This window comes from Oryctolagus cuniculus, chromosome 2 (genome assembly GCF_964237555.1).
Source record: "Oryctolagus cuniculus chromosome 2, mOryCun1.1, whole genome shotgun sequence".
Taxonomy (NCBI): Eukaryota; Metazoa; Chordata; class Mammalia; order Lagomorpha; family Leporidae; genus Oryctolagus; species Oryctolagus cuniculus.
In genome coordinates, this window is record NC_091433.1 from 13,143,225 (window position 1) to 13,165,062 (window position 21,838).

Sequence of the window (21,838 nt, forward strand, 5' to 3'; positions counted from 1 at the left end):
TTTTTGGATGCAACATTCTATATTTGTTTATTAAGTCAGCATGCTAACTGTGCTTTTAATATCATCCACATCTTCACTCATTTTTCTTATGTGTTTGTTCTACTAATTATTTTTTTTAAATATTTATTTGAAAGGCAGGAAATCCAAACAGATTTAGGCAGAGAGTACTGTCACCCAGTGGTTCATTCTCCATATGTTTACAATGGCTTCAACGAGGCCAGTCCAAAGCCAGAAACTGGGAACTCAATCCAGGTCTCCTTTGTAGGCTGCAGACATGCAATTATATGAATCATCACAGCTGACTTTCAGGATCTGCAGTAGCAGGAAACTGGAGTTAGGAGCCAGAGCTGGGTATCTGAACCCTGGTACATTAATATAACTTAATTATTAGGTTAAATACATGCTCTTGTGCAATGACCACTGAAAAAAATATGAAAAAAGTTCCATAATATTGTGACTTTATTTCATATGTTCCATAAATTTTTTCTTTATAAGCTTTAGAGGTTATGCTATAAGTGCTTATCATAACTGTTATAAAAATCCTATTTAACAGATATATAATTATGAAGTGACCCTCCATTTCTGGATTAATCCTTATGGTGGTGGCTATAAAACATTTTTTATGATACACCTTTTTCAATTATTTCGTGATAATGTTTAGTATTTAAAATAGCATATAGGTTTTTTTAAAAACCTGCTCTCACATTACTGTCAGAATTCAACAGAATTAGCAATATATTTAACTTGTAAATCTTTATCTAGTTTTCTATTTATGTCAAGGTTCAATAGTTCTATTTTGTTCCCTTTCTTGGATATGCCGAAATTGGCTGAGTATTTACCATTCCACTTCTTTAAACAAAATGAGAATTATGACCTTTATTTCTATACTTTTTGTGGTTAAACTGGTTATTAGTAAATAGGCTTAGTTTTAATTAAAATGCTTACCTGTCCTTCCACAACTTAAATTTCCTTCCTACTTATATTTGCATTTTGTCTGCTTAACTAAACATGATGTTCTTTTATTTTGCACACATACTTATCAGTATCTTTGCTTTTCATTACTTTCCCAGAGCAACCTTGCAGAGTTATTTTCCTTCTGCCTATAATATCCCTTTTAGGCAGCATCTAGGGATGATATAACATATATCCTAAGACTATGATCAAAATTATCTAAGCTGGGGGCTGGCGCTGTGGCTCACTTGGTTAATCCTCCACCTGCGGCGCCGGCATCCCATGTGGGCACCGGGTTCTAGTCCTGGTTGCTCCTCTTCCAGTCCAGCTCTTTGCTCTGGCCCGGGAAGGCAGTGGAGGATGGCACAGGTGCTTGGGCCCTTACACCTGCATGGGAGACCAGGAAGAAGCACCTGGCTCCTGGCTTCAGATCGGTGCAGTGCCGAGCATAGCAGCCATTTGGGGAGTGAACCAACAGAAGGAAGACCTTTCTCTGTCTCTCTCACTGTCTATAACTCTACCTGTCAAATTAAAAAAAAAAAAAAAAAACAACTTATCTAAGCTAGTCTCCTATCCTTCATACCACTCTCTCCTCTGTATTTTACATTTATCTTGCCTAACAGCCTGCAGTGCAGGCATCGTATATGGGTGCCACTTTCAGTCCCGGCCGTTCCACTTCCAATCCATCTCCCTAATACACCTGGGAAAGCAGCAGAAGATGGCCCAAGTCCTTGGGACCCTGCACCCACATGGGAGACCCAGAAGAAGCTCCTGGCTCCTGACTTAGGCCCAGCCCCGCCTGGTTGTTGTGGTCATTTTGGGAGTAACCAGTGGATGGAAGATCTCTCTCTGTAACTCTTTCAAATAAATAAATAAAAATTAAAGAAGTACTTCTATTTGCTGAGGCAGTTTCCCTTTTATTGATTACCACAAATTGTTTAATAATCATGTCAACAGATATTTGATTTGTTTAAAATCTATTTTTAAAATTACTATGAACATTTTATATATATATATATATATGTGTGTGTGTATGTATAAATATATGGTCTTTCTGTATGTATATTATTGTTTCTCTTGAATATATACCTAGAATATCATTACTGGTTTTTTGTTAATTGAGAAAGTTAATGGCAGATTTACAAATTGGCTGCCACCATTTTACATTCCCACCAGCAATATATCAGAGATTCAGTCAAACCAAGGTCTTACCAATACACGTCAACATATTATCAATCTTAAGTCATTCCAGGGAATGTATATGGATATTTCACAATCTTTTAATTTGAAATATCCTGATGACTAATTACTTTGAACATCTTTTCTCCTGTAAGGTTTTTACTAGGTGTTGATAATAGGATAATAATGGCCTCATCAAGTAAATAAGGAAGTAATCTATTTTCAATTTTCTGAGTTTGTATATTGTAATATTTTTACATTAAATATTTAATAGGGTCAATATTTTCTTTGTGGTAAACTTTAAACTATGAATACAGTTTTTTAAATTGACAGAAAACTGAAAGTACTCACAAAGTTTATAGCAAAGTGGAATGAAAAGATAGTATGTATTTTCCATGAATCTTCTGCAGTACCCTCATATTCGGGTTATTTTTTAATTCAGTTTTAGCAATGTGTATGTTACAGCATTTATTTGCAAAAAGCTGTTCAAAGGATGTTCTTATTACCACTTTAATGTCTACAGAATCTACAGTGATGTGTTTTTTGATTCTTGAACCTGGCTTAATTATCTTGTCTACTTTTTTCAGTGACTGCTTTAACTCTTAAAATGGTATTGTTATTGACCTTTTACCCTTACCATTTTTATTTCCTTTCAATTATCTTTTAGTTTCACTTGCCTCTATTTTACTAAATTTTTAAGGTGGAAGCTTAGATAATTGAGACCTTTTTTCTTACTCTCTCAAATAAAAGCATTAACGGTTATAAATTTCCTTCTATTCAGTTCCATCCCATAAAAATCTTGTTTTACACACTATAAAAAGGCAGTTTAATTTTAAAAATTTGTCAGTTTTCAGAATTCTGTTACGGATTTCTAATTAAATTCTTTGTATTAAGAAAACTTACTTTGTAACTTAAGGTTTTAAACCTGAGGCTATGTATATGAATAACATATGATCTATGTTGAGAATATTCCATGTACAGTTGAAAATAATGTGTATCTGCAGTTGTTAGTATACTGTAAATGTCAAGTAGGCCTAAATGAGACAGTTTTCTGTACGTCTTCTACATCTACACTGATTTTCTGTTTTATCTATAGTTTTCACTTCATGTATTTTAAAGTTGATATTGAATGCATATTCCAAAATATTGGTATGGCTCTTCTGTGAACTGACATCATTATGAATGCCTCTCCATATCCATGTATTGAAGTTTAATATATCTGATGTTTTATCAGCCATATCTGCTTTCTTATGATTGAATTTCACATGATTAGCACGTTCATTATGTATCTTTTTTATCCTTTAATTTATCTAAGTCTTCATATTTGCAATGGTTTTTTTTAAAATAAAATGTACAGTTGTTCTTCCATTTTACCCAGCCTGAAAATCTCTACTTTTTAACTGCAGTGTTTAGACCATTAATATTTAATGTAATTATGGTTATTACTGCATTTTAAAACTGTCATAATTTAATTGGTTTATCTTTTCCAGCGTTCTTTTTATCCCAGTGTATTAAAGATGTACTTCCATTGTCTAAGGATTTGCATTGTCAATGACAAGTTTAGTCTTTCTTTTCTTTTATACTCTGTACATAATGTATCTTTTTTGTGGATGTTTTATACAGTCTTTTTTTTTTCTATTATCACTTTCAGGAACTTGATTACATGTCTTGCTATGGTTTTGTGAATGTTGAGGTAAGCTGAGCTCACCGTATCTGTAGGATTACAGTTCTCATCAATTTTGGGGGGATAAAAGTTGGGCAGTAGTTCCCCAAGTATTTTTTCCTATGGTATTCTTTTGTTCCTGGATTCCAAATAATTGTTAAGACCACTTGATACTGTCCAACAGGTCACCAAGTCATTATGCACTATTTTTCCCCAGTTGTTTCAATATCTGTACTTCATTTGGGGTAGTTTGTTATTTTTCACATTCATTGGTCTTTTCATCTGCAGTGACTAAATTACAGTAAAGTAACTACACGTTTAACATTCAGTCATGTGCCAAATAATATGATGGTATATACCCTACAGCCTACGTATGTACGTAGTAGCCTACGTATCATCTAGATCTGTGTAAGTATATGAGGTTCACACACACTTTCTCAAAATATTACTATAACTATAACCAACATAAGATTGCACAGAGTTTTGAAGACTTTTGACATGCATATACCCATAAAACCACTGCCACAATCAAAGCAACAGCTTAAACATTCCCAAAAGTATCTTCATGCTTGACTCTAATCCATCTTTCCCTCCACTTAAAATTCTAGGGAAACACTCAAATGCTTTTGGTTACTATAGCAGACCAGTTTGTATTTCCTATGATTTCGTAAAGATACAATCCTATTTTAACTTTTTCTTTTCTGGAAAGGAGGGAGGAGGGTTGGTCTTTTTCACTCAGCAGAATAATTTTGAAATTTCTTACACTGCTACTAGTTATCACATTTGTTATTTCCTACTATTTTACATTGTACACTTATACAATTTTTTATCTTGTCAGAAGTTGGTAATGGGGCTGGGGCTGGGGCTGGTGCTGTGGCATAATAGGCTAAGCCTCTGCCTGGGCACTGGTTTGAGTCTTGGTGTTCCTCTTCCAATCCAGATCCCTATTAATGGTCTAAGAAGGCAGTGGAAGATGGCCCAAGTGCTTGGTCTCTTTCTCTGATGTTGAAGACCCAGGAGAAGCTCCTGGCTTTGGACCGGCCCAGCTCTGGCCAATTTGAGAAGTGAACCAGCGGATGGAGACCTCTCTGTATTTCCCTCTCTCTAACTCTGTGTCTCAAATAAATGAGTAAATGTTTTTTTAAAAAAAGAAGTTAGTAAATATATGCTTTTGTCTTGTGTAAACAACCAAAGGTGAATGTGATAGAATGGTTACGTGATAGATTTATGCTTAGTTTTTTTTTTTTTTAAGTTTTGTAGTGTTTATTTTTTACCTAAAAACTTTTTACTTAAGGTGTACAAACTTCACACATTTCATGTATACAAACTTAGAAACATAGTGATTCTTCCCACGGTATACTCCCTCCCTCCCACACTCCCACTATTATTCCTCCTTCTCCTATTCCCATTCTTATTTTTTTACTAAGATCTATTTTTAATTAATGTTATACACATAAGATTAACCCTACAGTAACAACAGTTACTGTTGTTCAACAAGTAGTATGAAGGAAAAAAAAAAAAAAACAACTGTATCAATAGTCAAGACAAGTATTGTTGTTTAAATATCAGTGTGTTTACTTCTCATCTCCCCAACTAGGTCACAAGCTCCTCGAGGACAGAACCATAGTTTACTCTTTCAAGAAACCACTTCAACAGGGCATTCTACATGGTTCATCAATTTCAGAATGATTGCAATGCATCTGTCTGCATGAACTAAACCAGACTCTAAGTATATTTAGATTTAGTATGAATCTTTTGGAAACCCTAGCTCAATAGCTGTTTTTTTCCTTTTTTTTAACTTTTATTTAATAAATATTAGTTTCCAAAGTACAGCTTTTGGATTACAGTGGCTTTTCCCCCCATAACTACCTTCCCACACTCAACGATCCCATCTCCCGCTCCCTCTCCTATCCCATTCACATCGATTCATTTTCAATTATCTGTATATACAGAAGATCAATTTAGTATATACTAAGTAAAGATTTCAACAGTTTGCACCTACACAGAAACACAAAATAGAGAGTACTGTCTTAGTAGTAGTTATAATGTTAATTCACAAAGTACAACACGGTAAGGACAGAGATCCTACATGAAGAGTAAGTGCACAGTGACTCCTGTTGTTGACTTAAAAAACTGACACTCAAGTTTATGGTGTCAGTAGTCACCCTAGGCTCTTGTCATGAGTTGCCAAGACTATGGAAGCCTCTTGAGTTTGCCAACTCTGATCTTATTTGGACAAGGTCATAATCAAAGTGGAAATTCTCTCCTCCCTTCAGAGAAAGGTACCTCCTTCTGCGATGGCCCTTTCTTTCCACTGGGATCTCACTCAGAGATCTTTTAGTTTTTTTGTTTGTTTGTTTGTTTTTGCCAGAGTGTCTTGGCTGATTCTGAGGCCAGAGTGCTGTTTAGGATATCTGTCATTCTATGAGTCTGCTGTGTATCCCGCTTCACATGTTGGATTGTTCTCTCCTTTTAAATTCTATCAGTTAGTAATAGCAGACACTAGTCTTCTTCATGTGATCCCTTTGACTCCTAATCTTATCATTATGATCAATTATAAACTGAAACTGATCACTTTGACTAGTGAGATGGCATTGGTACATGCCACCTTGATTGGATTGAATTGGAATCCCCTGGCAAGTTTCTAACTCTACCATTTGGGGCAAGTCCGATTGAGCATGTGCCAAACTGTACATCTCCTCCCTCTCTTATTCCCACTCTTATATTTAACAGAGATTACTTTTCAGTTAAACACCTAAGAATAATTGTGTGTTAATTAAATAGTTCAACTAATAGTATTAAGTAGAACAAAAAATACTAAATGGAATAAAGTAGTAAGTTGTTCCTCAACAGGACAAGGGCTGATCAAGTCACTGTTTCTCATAGTGTCCATTTCACTTCAACAGGTTTCCTTTTAGGTGCTCGGTTAGTTGTCACCGATCAGGGAGAACATATGATATTTGTCCCTTTGGGACTGGCTTAATTCACTCAGCATGATGTTTTCCAAATTCCTCCATCTTGTTGCAAATGACCGGATTTCATTGTTTTTTTACTGCTGTATAGTATTCTGGAGACTACATATTCCATAATTTCTTTATCTAGTCTACTCTTGATAGGCATTTAGGTTGATTCCATGTCTTAGCTACTGTGAATTGAGCTGCAATAACACTGAGGTGCAGACAGCTTTTTTGTTTGCCAATTTGATTTCCTTTGGGTAAATTCCAAGGAGTGGGATGGCTGGGTTGTATGGCAGGGTTATATTCAGGTTTCTGAGGAATCTCCAAACTGACTTCCATAGTGGTTTTAACAGTTTTATGCTTAGCTTTTTAAGACAAATTCTTTTCAAAGTGAATTTTACATTTCTGCCATCTGCCATCCATGCAGGAAAGTTATCGTAGGTAACTCCCATCCCCACCAATTGATTGCCAGTTGTGCATTTTTCTGTTTTTATTTTTTTTTTTTAATATTTAGTTTAATGATTTTAAAAAAGCACTCTAATGTCATTGTTATCTCACTGTGGTTTTAATTTGCATATCTCCATTGACCATCTTTTCACATGCTTATATTTATTTTTTTATTTTTTTTTTTTTTGACAGGTAAAGTGGACAGCAGAGAGAGAGACAGAGAGCAAGGTCTTCCTTTTCCGTTGGTTCATCCTCCAGTGGCTGCTGCAGCCGGCATGCTGCGGCCGGCGCACTGCACTGATCCGAAGCCAGGAGTCAGGTGCTTCCTCCTGGTCTCCCATAAGGGCACAGGGCCCAAGGACTTGGGCCATCCTCCACTGCACTTGCGGGCCACAGCAGAGAACTGGACTAGAAGAGGATCAACCGGGACAGAATCCGGCGCCCTGACCAGGACTAGAACCCAATGTGCTGGCACCACAGACGGAGGAGTAGCCTATTGAGCTGCGGCGCTGGCCTCACATGCTTATTGCCATTCATATCCCTCTGCCTGTTTGACTCTTTTGCAGAATTTGTAACTGGGTTGTTTGACATCATATCATTGCATTTTAAGAGCTTTTCTTGTTTTGCTTTAAATATATTCTGCATACAATTTCTTTGTAGGATACATGTTATTAAAATTTCTCTTGGTTTATGATTTACCTTTTTTTTTTTTTACAAAAAGGATTTATTTTACTCACTTGAAATGCAGAGGAAGGGAGGGAAGGAGCAAGAGAGATCTTCCATATGTTGGTTCACTCACAAGACTGCCTCAACAACCAACGCTGGGCCAGACCAAAGCCAGGAGCCAGAGCTTCTGGGTCTCCCACATGGGTGCAGGGATGCAAGCATTTGGTCCATCTTCCACTGCTTCCCCAGGCATATCAGCAGGTAGCTGGACCAGAAGCAGAGCAGCCAGGACTTGAACTGGTTGCCATATCGGATGTGGGCATCACAGGCAGCAGCTTTACCTGTTACACCACAATGCCATTCCCCCTGCTTGCTTTCTTAACTTTTATTCTTGGGTAAACACAGTTAATTTTGATTAAGATCAATTTATCCACTCCCCTCACCCTCTGCTGCCAAGCATAGTGGTTGTTTTGTGATCTAAGAACCCCTTCTCTACTCCAAAAAGGCAAAGATTCACTCTTGAAAGTTCTACAAATTTAATTTTTACATTTAGGTCCATAGCTTATCTTGATTGTTTTGTGGAAAGTGGGAGAGTGATGTTTCATTGTTTTCATATGAAAATCTATTTGATTCACTATTATCTGTTGAACCATTTGTTTCTGTTTGATACACTCCACATCATTATGTTTGTTATTCTTGTACTCAGTAATTTTATCCTTGTACTTTTTAAATATTTTAATATTTTCAGTATATTTTAATGTTATACTGTATACTGACCAATTTTAATACCAATTTTAACATTCTACCCTGCTAATTCTGTAATTATTTCCGCTTCTACTTACTCCTGACTGGAATTTCTTGCAATTCTGAATGGCTTTTGTGCATGTCTAGTAATTTTGTTTTAGTCCTAGACATTTAGTTTGTAAAGTCTAAGTGTTGGATATTTTTCTCCTTTAGAAAACATCATATTTTTTACTCAGAAAGTTAAATAACTCGAAAATTATGTTGATGTATTTAAATGACTCTTAAAAAATAGTTTTAATACCAAAGTAGAAAAGCTCTTCCATGACTAAGTTTAGCTTTCTTAGATATTCACTGAATTTTATTCAATGTACTTCAATTATACTTCTTCTGTTCAATGATTATATTTACTCTGGGTGGTAGGAAACTGCATGATCCCCAACCTTGTGTGAGTTCTAGAAACTGCTTGCATTATAATCCCAGAAACGTGCTTTATCAAAGTTGTTATGTATCAGGACTAGTGGAGAGTCATCCTACAAATAGATGGACTGGTTTTCAATCAGATTACTATGCAACTCATACTGATTCCTTGAACTCTTTCTCCAGATTGTTTCTTCTTTTCTGGTTCTTTGCCCTCACAAATTCTACCTACTCACAGAGATCTGTTTTCTCAAGGCAGTGAAAGCTCTGGGCCCTTTTTAGTTCCACTCTGCCTTTACTTCAGTTTGGAAATTATCTACAGAAAAACGTTGGGAGTCATCATAGAGTCCATTATCATTAACTTCTTTTCTCATAATCCTGTGCTCCATTTTCCAATCTCTACAAATTTCTATAAGAACTGTATATGATGTAGTTTCTTATCTATAGACAACAGAAAATAAAGCCAAATTGTATTACTTCCTCATAGTCATATGGAAGTTCATTCTCTGACCTAACATTGACAGTTTTAACAATTCCATTGTTTTTCAAATATGTAACATTTTAATAGTTAATAAAACTAATAATGGTTTTTGTAATGTTTGTAATTTATTTCTTTAAATATGAAATAGTTTTAAATTTGTAAAATCAGTATTTACAAAGGTTTTTACAGCAATAGCTGACAATTCCAACACCTTATATTGTATAAGTTTGTTCCCACTGTTTGATGGTTCTTGTCTAGCTTATTTATTAAGTATCTTCTGAATTTTGCCTTCAAAAGATTAGACTCCCTAAGGACTAGGATACATATAACCTCTTTCAGAGAGTTCCAATACTCAGTACTTGCGAATGAATTATATTCATTTATATTCATATATATGGCAACTCAGTACTTGCGAATGAATTATATTCATATATATGGCAAGGGGGAATTAAGATTACAGAAGGAATTAAGTTTGCTAATCAGCTGACTTTAAAATAAGATTATCTCAGTGGATCTAAGGTAACACAGGGTCCTTAATTTGGAAAGGAGGCAGAAGAGTCAGAGATACGGCACTATGAGAAATGGCCACGGATGTACTTGAAAATGAAAGGAAGACCACAATCCCTTAATACTGGAACCCTCTAAAAGCTGGAAAATGCAAGAAAACACATTCTGACCTGAGCCTTTAAAAAATACAGCTGTTCCAATAGCCTGATATCAGCCCAGTGAGATCCATTTCAGATTTCTGACCTCCAGAACCACTGGATGATAAATTTGTGCTGTCTTAAGTCAATAAACTCATATATGGTATTTGTGATAACAGAAAAATCAAAGTATGTTTCAAACTAACTTTGCAGATCTTCTATAGGGCCCATCTGTAGAATAGTTTTCCCTCTTTACTGTTTTTTTGCTTGCTCTGATCATTGTGTCAAGAGAAACTTCTGGGAATGTGGGAAGGATGATTTAGATCCACTTGCTTTTCCCCTGAAGGCTTGACCCTTTGATGCTAGAGCTTAAGATAACCTCTCGTAAGATATATACTGGGACAAGTCCTGGTGTTTGAACTGTGATATTCTTGCTTAATCAGTCAAAAGAGCACAAACATATGGTATTAACATGATTTGAAGCTCAGGCAGTAATTTATGTCTTATTTTCAACAAATCTTTAAATTTAGCCTCGTAATCTCAATTGCCTTTTCAGTTCTTCATTGCTTTTAATATTTATTTTTTAATCTAATATTTTCCATTGTTTTCAGAAGTGTTAATTTATGGGGCTGGCTCCATGGTGCAATAGGTTAATCCTCCTCCTGCAGTGCCGGGGAATCCCATATGGGCCCCGGTTCTAGTCCCATCTGCTCCTCTTCCAATCCAGCTCTCTGCCGTGGTCTGGGAAAGCAGTAAAGGATGGCCCAAGTCCTTGAGCCCATGCACCCACATGAGAGACCGGGAGGAAGCTTCTGGCTCCTGGCTTTGGATTGGCGCAGTTCTGGCCACTGCGGCCATTCGGAGAGTGAACCCGCGGAGGGAAGACCTTTCTCTCTGTCTCTCCCTCTCATTGTAACTCTACCTCTTAGATAAATAAAAATCTTTATAAAAAAAGAAAGATGGCTGGTACATGGCTCACTTGACTAATCCTCCGCCTATGGCACCTGCACCCCAGGTTCTAGTCCTGGTTGGGGCACCGGGTACTAGTCCCAGTTGTTCCTCTTCCGGACCAGCTTTCTGCTGTGGCCCAGGAGGGCAGTGGAGGATGGCTCAAGTGCTTGGGTCCCTGCACTGGGAGGAAGTACCTGGCTCCTGGCTTCGGATTGGCACAGCGCTGGCCATAGCGGCCATTGGGGGAGTAAACCAATGGAGGGAAGACCTTTCTCTCTGTCTCTGTCTCACTCTCTATAAATCTCTCTCTTACTGTCTAACTTTGCATGGAAAAAATTAAAAATTAAAAAAAGTGTTGATTTAGATAAACTTAGAACATCCTTAGATCATCAAAATTCCGTATCCATTCCCTTTGAATATACAGATGCTCTTTGACTTACTTTGGGGCTGTATCTCACTAAACCCATCATAAATTGAAAATATTGCTATCAAAAATGTATTTAATATTCCTAACCTCCAAACATCATAGCTTAGAACACAGTACACTGTAGAGTATTGGCTGCTTTTTCTTATGATTCTGTTACTGACTGGGAGCTGCAGCTCACTGCCACTGCCAGTTGCACAAGAGTTTCAAACCCATACCGCTATCCTGGGGAAAAGAAAAAAATTAAAAATTTGAAATATAGTTTCTACTGAATGCATCCAGCTTTTGCACAATGAGAAAGTTGAAACTAAGTTGAACCATCCTCAGTCACAGATCATCTGCACTACAAAGTTCACTTACATAAATGCATTAGTTATTCACTTCCCTATTGAGATCAGAGAAGACATTTCACATTTTTACTTACAAACAGTGCTACATTAAAAACTTTCATTTACTGTCTCATCCTTTCCAAGTATTAGTTGCTCCGTTTCTCCTAGGTAGAAATTTTTATGTGGAATTACTTGACCCTGGGGTATGAACATTTTTCCCCCTAGGGGAGCATGCAAACGCAGTTCCCCAATACTGCAAATTAATAGTTTCCCACATTTGGGGAAATCACAGGGGTCAACACATCTGCAGAGCAATAAAAGAGCCTCGCCCTGGAAAAAAAATCACCTGCATGATCATGGTGTCTCCACTGCCGTATAAGTAGGAACATTTTTAATTTTATTAATATTGCATTATAACGTGAATGATTTTGTAATCTCATCAGCAATATTTAAGTTCTGCTTTCCCAAATGGTCACCAATTGGTGCTATCAGACTTCATATTTGTCTATTACATGAATATGAAATGATATATTACTTTAATCTGCTGATCCCTGATTATTAGTGAGGCTTAGCATATTTTCAAATGTTCTGTTTGGAGATTTCCCTTTTGGCTGCTTTTAAACTAGACTGTTAGCCCTTTTAAAAATTTAATTATAGTGTTTTTGTATTCTGGGTAGTAAATTTTAAGTTCGTAAGTTGCAAACATTCCTCAGTTACACCTGGCCTTTCATTTTGTTCTCAGAGATTTTAAAATTTGTTTTGATGTACCAAAATAAAACATTTTGTTTGCACCTTGTTTTATAGTTCGTGCATTTCTGAAATTCAAAGGTAATCATTTCACATGTGTATATGTATGCCTTTGGCTTTCACATGTAGTTTATTTAATCCACTGAAATTCATTTTTATGAAAATAATATGACAAAACAATTTTTATACTAGCAACTTTCTATTAAATTGATTAGAAGGCCACCTTTATTACTCATGAAATATCAAAATATATGTGGGGCTATACTTTTTAATCAGTAATTTTTGTTGGTATAATTTGCTACCACATAATTCAACTATTTTCTGTCTATCGATTTATCTTTTCTGGATATTACATAGAACTAGAATCACATCAGTTGTGCTCTTTATCTAGCATCTTTCACTGAGCATAACATCTTTGAGGTTTACCTATGTTATAGCATATATTAGTACTTAAATCCTTGTTATTGCTGAATAGTATTTTATTGTTTGGATATTCCACATTTGTTTATCTAGTTTCCATCTCTTGGAACTTTGGGTTAGTTTCTATTCTTTGGATACTGTGAATAATGCTACAATGCACATTTGTATCCAAGTCTTTGAGTGGAATATATCTTTTTCTATACAAGTACACAGAAAAAGAACTACTAAATCATATGGAAATTGTTTATTATTTGAGAAACTGCCAAACTCTTGTAAAGTGGATGCATCATTTTACATTAACATTATAGATTTCTTAACACCCTTATCAACACTTAGTCTTTTTAAATTGTAGCCATCATAGTGGGTGCAAAGTGTCATCCCAGCTCCCTAGTGATTAATGATGTTGCACAATCTTTTCATGTACTTATTGGCAATTCATACATGTTCTTTAGTGGAACATCTATTCAAATCTTTGGCCCATTTTTAAGTTATCTATCGTTTCATCATTAAGTTTTTTTGTGGTTATAAATCCCTTAAGCGATATTATCTGCAAATATTTTCTCTCAGTCTGTGGTTTTTCTTTTCAAGCACAAAAGTTTGTAACTTTAGGTAAAATGTATCCTTTTTCTTTGTATATCTCTTTTTAGACTCTAAATTGGTTTATTCTTCTCCACTATAATGTGTTAAGGAAAATTATTTTATCATTTTGAAATATTCTTAGTTTTATGATTGTCTTAATAAAAGTCCAGCATATTTTTTTTAAACTTTACCTTATTCTAGTTGGTCTAGCTGGCTTTAGTTGACTACTAAAAATGTCAACTTAACAACAACAAAACCCAAACAAACAAAATAACCCAACCTTGGGAACAGCATTATGTGCAGCAGGTTAAGACACCAACTGTGGCACCAGTTTGAGTCCTGGTTTCTCTGCTTTGATTTAGCTCCCTGCTAATGTACCTGGGAAGGCAGTAAAAGGTGGTCCAAGTGCTTGGGCCCCTGCCACCCATGTGGGACACCCAGCTGGGAGTTTTGGGCTTCTGGCTTTGATATGGAACAACCCCAATCACTGAGGTCAGTTGGAGAGTAACCTAGTAGATGGAAGCTTGTGTGCTTACTTCCCCTGCTCTTGTGTCACTCTGTCTTCAAATAAATAAATCTTTAAAAAGAAAATCTTATTTCTCTGTGGTGTACATGGATGCAGCTGACTTTTAAACGAAATTCTTACTAAACTTTCTCTTGTATTTTTCTTCACAGATACCTCTAGAAAACCATAAGTATAATTCCTCTTTTCAATCATGTGCTTTTCCTTTTTTAATTTTCTTTTCTTGGCTATACTCTTCAGTTAAAATTGGACAGAACTGATAATACTGAGCATTTTTGACATTTTACTGATTACAAATGAAATTTCTCTAATGTTTCAAAACCATATTTAATGCCTTCTATAGATTTTTGGTACATCCCATATCTTTATCAGAGAATAAAAGTTTTCTCCTGTGGCATCTATTTTTATTTTCTTTTGGTCCAGAGTAATAGAACTTGTTTACTGAGCACATGGGAAAAGATGGGCAGTATCAAGGATTAGAGGTTTCAATGATATCTAAAAAAATGTATTGAGTAAAACTAATAGAAGATACCGAGTTACAACAGAGCTTTAAGATTTCATATATTAAAGAATTCTACATACAGGGTCCATAGAAATATCTTCCAAACTTCTGGAAACTAAACTGCCAATCAGCAAACGTGTGAATGATTATGTACTCTCAATATCTATATGCGCATAAGTATGCTTGTGTATATAAAGAAAATATATAAAAAGAAAATAAGATGAAATTAAAAATATTTTAAATGTTTTCATATTACTTAAGTCTTCTTTATAGTAATCATTAGTGGATCAAAGCATGTGTATCGCTTACTGGTTCCTGCATAACAAAAGATCACACACCTAGTGATTTAATGTATCACCAATTCATTCATTCAGTTCTTTAGGAACTTCCTTAGAAGCCTGGCACAATGAGGCTGGTTCCGTTCAGTGTATAATAAAACTAGAATAAAAATATGGACCAAGATGAGTTCTCATGTAGGGCACTGAGAAAAATAATCTGTTTCCAAATCCATTCTTGAGAATTTATTTTCTTGGCCGGCGCTGTGGCTCAATAGGCTAATCCTCCACCTGTGGCGCCGGCACACCGGGTTCTAGTTCCGGTCAGGGTGCTGGATTCTGTCCCAGTTGCCCCTCTTCCAGGCCAGCTCTCTGCTATGGCCCAGGAATGCAGTGGAGGATGGCCCAAGTGTTTGGGCCCTGCACCCGCATGGGAGACCAGGAGAAGCACCTGGCTCCTGCCTTCGGATCAGTGTGATGCGCCAGCTGCAGTGCATCGGCCGCAGTGGCCATTGGAGGGTGAACCAATGGCAAAAGGAAGACCCTTCTCTCTGTCTCTCTCTCTCACTGTCCACTCTGCCTGTCAAAAAAAAAAAAATTATTTTCTTATGGTTACAGAACAGGGGCTGTTATTTCCTTGCCATCAGCCAAGAGCTACCCTTAATTCCTACAGGCCACCTTTATTAATCACAAGGCAAAGGTACAGAGCGGGATTTTGAGGGCCATCTTAGAATTTTGCCCACTGTAACAACATATGCACTAAGGGTGAGGTTCATTATTAACGGTTACGGCTATATTCACTTAAATTGCCACCTTGATAAATTTGATTTTGGGGTTCTATTTTCAAATATGATCAGAATTGCTCTGCTTTCTGCCAGCGCTCTGGCATATCAGGCCAAGCCGCCACCTGCAGCACCAGCACCCCATATGGGTGCAGGTTCGAGTCCCAGCTGCTCCATTTCCAATACAGGTCCCTGTTAATGTGCCTGGGAAAGCAGAAGATGGCCCAAGTCTTTGGGAACCTGAACCTATGTGGGAGACTCAGAAGAAGCTCCAGGCTCCTGGTTTCAGACCGGCCAAGCTCCAGCGGTTGCAGCCATTTGGGGAGTGAGTCAGCAGCTAAAGACCTCTCTCTCTCATTCTCACTCTCGTTCTTGCTCGCTCTCTCCTCTTCTGCCTATCCCTCTCTGTAACTCTACCTTTCAAGTAAAATAGATAAATCGTAAAAACAAACAAACAAACAAAAACACTACTGGGCCTATGCCTTTAAAAAGCGGGATGAAGGGGTGGCATTGTGGCTTAGCGGGTAAAGCTGCCACCCATAGTTCCAGCATTCCATATGGAAGCCATTTCAAGTCCCAGCTTCTCCACTTCCAATTCAGCTTTCTGCTGTGGCCTGGGAAAGCAGTAAAAGATGGCTCAAGTCCTTGAGCCTCTGCACCCACATGGGAAATCCGGAAGATGCTCTTGGCTCCTGGCTTCAGATTGGCCCACTTCCGGCCATTGCAGCCATCTGGGGAGTGAACCAGCGGATGGAAGACTGAAATTTTCTTGTTTATTTGTGCTTACATTTTAGCATTAACTTTAATGTGTGGTGTCTATGTAAACACTATTTTAGTTAAAACTGGGTGACAATGCAGTGAAAAACACACTTGAAGTGACAAATGCCAAAATTTTGAAAGTGATTGCATAAAGGAAAGGACTGCTTTCCATCATTTCAAGTCACATAAATGAGATTGGACCTTCTGAAAATGAACCAGTATTAAACTCTATACTAAGTAAGTTTAATAATATTTTTTTGTAAAAAAAAGTATTTGTAAAAAAAAGTATTCAAGGCATTTAGAATTTTCTTCCTCTATCCCATAGACAGAATAGAAACCAAATTTGGAGATCATTTGTTAAAAGTATGGTCCACATTCATCTAGAATATATGGCTAAAAAGAATATTATTTCCATTCTAACAAGAAAAGTCTGGATAACCTATTAAAAAAAAAGCATAACTTTTCTTAAATCCACAGGAAAGCTTAGGTTTACACTAACTTAGTATATGAAAACTGACTCATTTGTCACAGCCAATGGGAAGAGGTAAAGCCATCACACAAATGAGTAAGAAGAATTCATCTGAAATTTTTAACAAATTGCTTAAGGGAAAGTGTGGACTAGTGCAGCATATAGAACCACTGAACTCTGGAGATAGCCACACATGGGCTCTTTACTTTGGACATTACCAACAGCAGATTAGAAAAAGTAGAAGAATGTCTCTCTTAGTGACACAGGCATAAAAGAATAGACTGATATTGTGGGAAAAGCATAAACCCTGTCTAATCTCTTTTCCCTTAAGGAGCAAATGCTTTAAGCTGCCTGGCATAGAACAGCAAACCATGTCACTCCAAGAGCAAAAGTGAGACCCACTGTGACTTTAGTAAAACAATTCTGTCCCATTGGGAGGAACAAGAAAACATTTCTGGACCTAGACCATTAGATGTGTCCTATAGCAAGGAAAAGGGCAGAATCACTGAGATAAATACATCTCAAAGACCCAGGGACAGAAAGTCTGCCAAAAACCAAGGATAAATCATGATAAGAGAGAAATTCTTGGGGCAAGCATTATGGTGCAGAGGGTTGAGCTGCTGTTTGTGATGCAGGTATCCCATACTGGAATGCCAGTTTGTCTCAGCTTCCTACCCTGCTTCCTGCTAATGTGCCTGGGAAGGCAGAGGAAGATGGTCCAGGTGCTTTGGCCCCTGCTACTCACCCAAGGAGACCTGAATGAAGTTCCAAGCTCTCAACTTTGGCCTGGCTCAGCTATGCCTGTTGCAGCCATTTGAGGGAGTGAACCAACAGAGAGAAGTTCTCTGCTCCTCCCAATGGGATAGAATTGTTTTTACTTCAGTCACAGCGGGCCTCATTCACTTATGCTCTTGGAGTGACATGGTTTGCTGTTCTATGCCAGGCACCTTAAAAAGGAGGGGAAGGGGAAGGCGGAGCGGGAGGGAGAGCGGGAGGGAGAGGGAGAGGAGGAGGCGTCGGATATATTCTTATTCCCAGTCTTCCATCAGGACAGCTAGCACAGAGTAACAAGCCAAAGAAATCCACCGGAGGTAAAAAGGCAAAAGCTTGAGAAGTTCCTCTGTAAGGGGTTGTGCAGAGGAAAGGCTAAAGACTAAAGTGAAGCAACTAAATATGACCAGAAATTTAACCATTTTTTCCTACATTTTCCAATTTGTTGGCATATAGCTGCTTGGAATAATTCCTGATGATTCTTTGTATTTCTGAGGTATCAGTAGTAGCATCTCCTTTTTCATCTGTATTAATTTGGGTTTTCTCCCCCCCCCTTTTTTTTTTTGTCTTTGGTTAGTTGGAAAATGGCTTATTGATTTTTATTTTTTTTAAAAAAAGACAAGTTCCTTATTTCACTGATCTTTTGCATAGCTTTTTTTTTTTCATTTCTATTTTGTTTATTTCTTCTCTATTTTTTTAATTATTTCTTTCCTTCTAATTTGGATTTGGTTTGTTCTTGCTTTTTGAGGTCCTTGGGCTACATTATTAGATCATTTATTTGAAAACTTTCAATCTTATTGCTCTAAGTTTTCCTATTAACACTGTTTTTGCCATATCCCATAAGTTTTTTTTTTTTTTTAAAGATTTATTTATTTGAAAGTCAGAGTTACACACAGAGAGAAGAAGAGGCAGAGAAAGAGAGAGAGAGAGAGAGAGAGAGGTCTTCCATCTGCTGGTTCAATCCCCAATTGGCCACAATCGCCAGATCTGAAGCCAGTAACCAGGAGCTACTTCTGGGTCTCCTACCTGGGTGCAGGGGCCCAAGGACTTGGGCCATCCTCCACTGCTTTCCCAGGCCATAGCAGACAGCTGGATTGTAAGTGGAGCAGCTGGGACTCAAACCAGTGCCCATATGGGATGCTTGCACTGCAGGTGGTGGCTTTACCCACTATGCCACAGCGCCAGCCCCATCCCATAAATTTTGATATGTTGTATTTTCATTTTCATTCATTTCAAGAGATGTTTTTGATTTCATCTATGACACACTGTTCATTCAGGCACATGTCATTCAGTCTCCATTTGTTTGTATAATTGTAGAGGTTTTTTTGTTGTTGTTGTCAATTTCCAGATTCATTCCACTGTGGTCAGAAAAAATACATGATATAATTTCATTTTTTTTTGAATTTGTCAATACTTGTTTTATGTCCTAATATATTGTAGGGTAGGCTGAATCCAGAGAGGACTAGAGGAACTTCCTAAGCCTGCTCAAGTTTGAAGACTTGTCTTTAAGTTTCAAATCCCTGGCGGTAAACAACCCATCCCCAGGGAGCTTTTGCCTAATGATCACTGAGGTGGTATAATAGGATTGGCTAAAACCCTTTTGCATCACATCACCCCACCCCCTGCCCGCATCCACTCTGTACCGCAGCTTTATAAACGCCTCCTTTACAATAAAGTGAGATCCTGCTTCCACTCGACTCCCCATCGCGTCTGATTGTCCCCTGGGTTCAGGGAGGCTGAGTGGCGATTAGCGCACTTCCCCTCCTCAGCCAAGACAGGCTGCAGGCAGCCTGCCTAATTCTCTGGCAGTGAAAAGGAAGAGTCACCACAATATATGATTTACCATTATTGAGACACATAGACATAGAAAACCTGAACAGACCAATAACCAAGACCAACACTGAATGAGTATTAAAAAGCCTTCCAAAAAAGAAAATCCCCAAAACTGGATGGCTTCACTGCTGAATTCTGTCAAACTTTTAAGGAAGTTCTATTACCCTGAATTATTCTCCTTGAAGTATCCAAAACAACTGAAAGAGAGGCAACTCTTCCAAACTCATTTTACAAAGTCAGCATCACCTTAATTCCAAAAGTAGAGAAAGACATAACCAAAAAAGAGAATTATAACCATATGAATATTTCAATAGATACCAAGAGAGCACTTGATAAAATATAAAATACAACATATTTTCATGAAAAAAAAAAAAAAAAACCTTTAAACAACAAAAAACTAAGAAAGAGGCTGGCGCCACGGCTCAATAGGCTAATCCTCTGCCTGCCGCACTGGCACTCCAGGTTCTAGTCCTGGTTGGGGCGCCGGCTCTGTCCCGGTTGATCCTCTTCCAGTCCAGCTCTCTGCTGTGGCCCGGGAGTGCAGTGGAGGATAGCCCAAGTGCATGGGCCCTGCACCCACATGGGAGACCAGGAGAAAGCACCTGGCTCCTGGCTTCGAATTGGCACAGCGCGCCGGCCGAAGCGGCCATCTGCAGGGTGAACCAATGGAAAAAAGGAAGACCTTTCTCTCTCTCTGTCTCTCTCTCTGTCTAGCTCTGCCTGTCCAAAAAAAAAAAAAAAAAAAAAAAAAAAAGAGAGAGAAAGAAAGGAACATACCTAAACTCAGTAAAGGCAATAATACATGACACAATAATACATGACAAACCCACAGCCAACATCATACTGAATGAGGGAAAGCTGGAAGAATTTCTACTAAGATCCAGAACCAGACAAGGATGCATATTTTCACCACATTATTCAATCTAGTTCTTAAGTTTTAGCCTGAGCCATTAGGCAAGAAATGGGTATCAAAAGGATACAAATGGGAATGCAGGAAGTAAAACAATCCCTGTTTGCAGATGACATGATCCTTTATACAGAGGGAACAAAAAGACCTCATGTAGAGATGATTAGAACTCAAAAGAGAAGTCAGCAAAGTAGCAAATATAAAATCAATACACAAAAATTAACAGCATTCCTCATGACAAGAGCCTAGGGTGATTACTGACACCATAAACAAGAGTGTCAATTTGTTAAGTCAACAACAGGAGTCCCTGTACACTTACTCTGCATGTTGGATCTCTGTCCCTACTGTGTTGTTCAATGTGAATTAATGCTATAACTAGTACTCAAACAGTACTTTACACTTTGTGTTTCTGTGTGGGTGCAAACTGTTGAAATCTTTACATAATATATACTAAGTTGATCTTCTGTATATAAAGATAATTGAAAATGAATCTTGATGTGAATGGAATGGGAAAGGGAGTGGGAGATGGGAGGGGTGCAGGTGGGAGGGAAGTTATGGGGGAGGGAAAAACCACTGTAATCCATAAGCTGTACTTTGGAAATTTATATTTACTAAATAAAAGTTTTTAAAAAATAACAGCATTCCTTTACACCAACAATGCTCTGGCTGCAAAACAATTCGAAATATCAGTCCCATCCACAACAGCTGCAGAAAAAAAAAATTAAATACCTTGGGATAAATTTAACCAAAGATACAAAAGATCTCTACAATGAAAACTAAAGATTAAAAAAAACTAAAATTAAAAAAAGAAACAAGACACACAAAAAAATAAAAAAAATCTTTCATGTTAATGGATTGAAAAAATTAAAATCACCACAATGTCCATATTACCCAAAGCAATCTAAAGCAATTTATAAAATCAATGTGATCCAATCAAAATAACAGTCTTTCTTCACAAATCTGGAAAAAAAAAATACTAAAAATCACCTGGAAACACAAAAGAACACAAATAGTCAAAGCAATCTGAACAATAAAGACAAAGCTGGAAACATAACAATACCATATTTCAAGACATACTACAGGATTGCTATAATCAAAACAGTCTTGCACTGCCACAAAACTAGACATGTAAACAAACAGAACAGAATAGAAACCCCAGAAATTAACCCACATATATGCAACTAACATGATCTTTGACAAAGAAGCAAAAATCATTTCATGGAGAAAGGACAGTCTCTTCAGCAAATGATGCTGGGAAAATTGGAAATCGACATGTGTTTGACACAAAGACCCCTACCTTATACTCTATACAAAAATCAACTTTCGATCTAATCTTAAGGCCTAAAATTACTAGAGGAAAACACAGGCAAAACACTGTAAGACATTGGAATAGGCAAAGACTTCTTAGATAAAACCCC

The 21,838-nt window shown here is 37.3% G+C and overlaps 1 protein-coding gene and 1 non-coding gene across 25 annotated transcripts in view; both read right to left on the reverse strand.

The window, feature by feature from the left end:
• Nucleotides 1–21,838, reverse strand: part of LCORL (ligand dependent nuclear receptor corepressor like) — a 216,165-nt gene that overhangs the window by 146,044 nt on the left and 48,283 nt on the right. The window lies entirely within an intron of this gene.
• On the reverse strand, nucleotides 12,076–12,236 carry LOC127490480 (U1 spliceosomal RNA). The gene has a single exon (XR_007918427.1). It is a non-coding gene; the product is annotated as a U1 spliceosomal RNA (small nuclear RNA).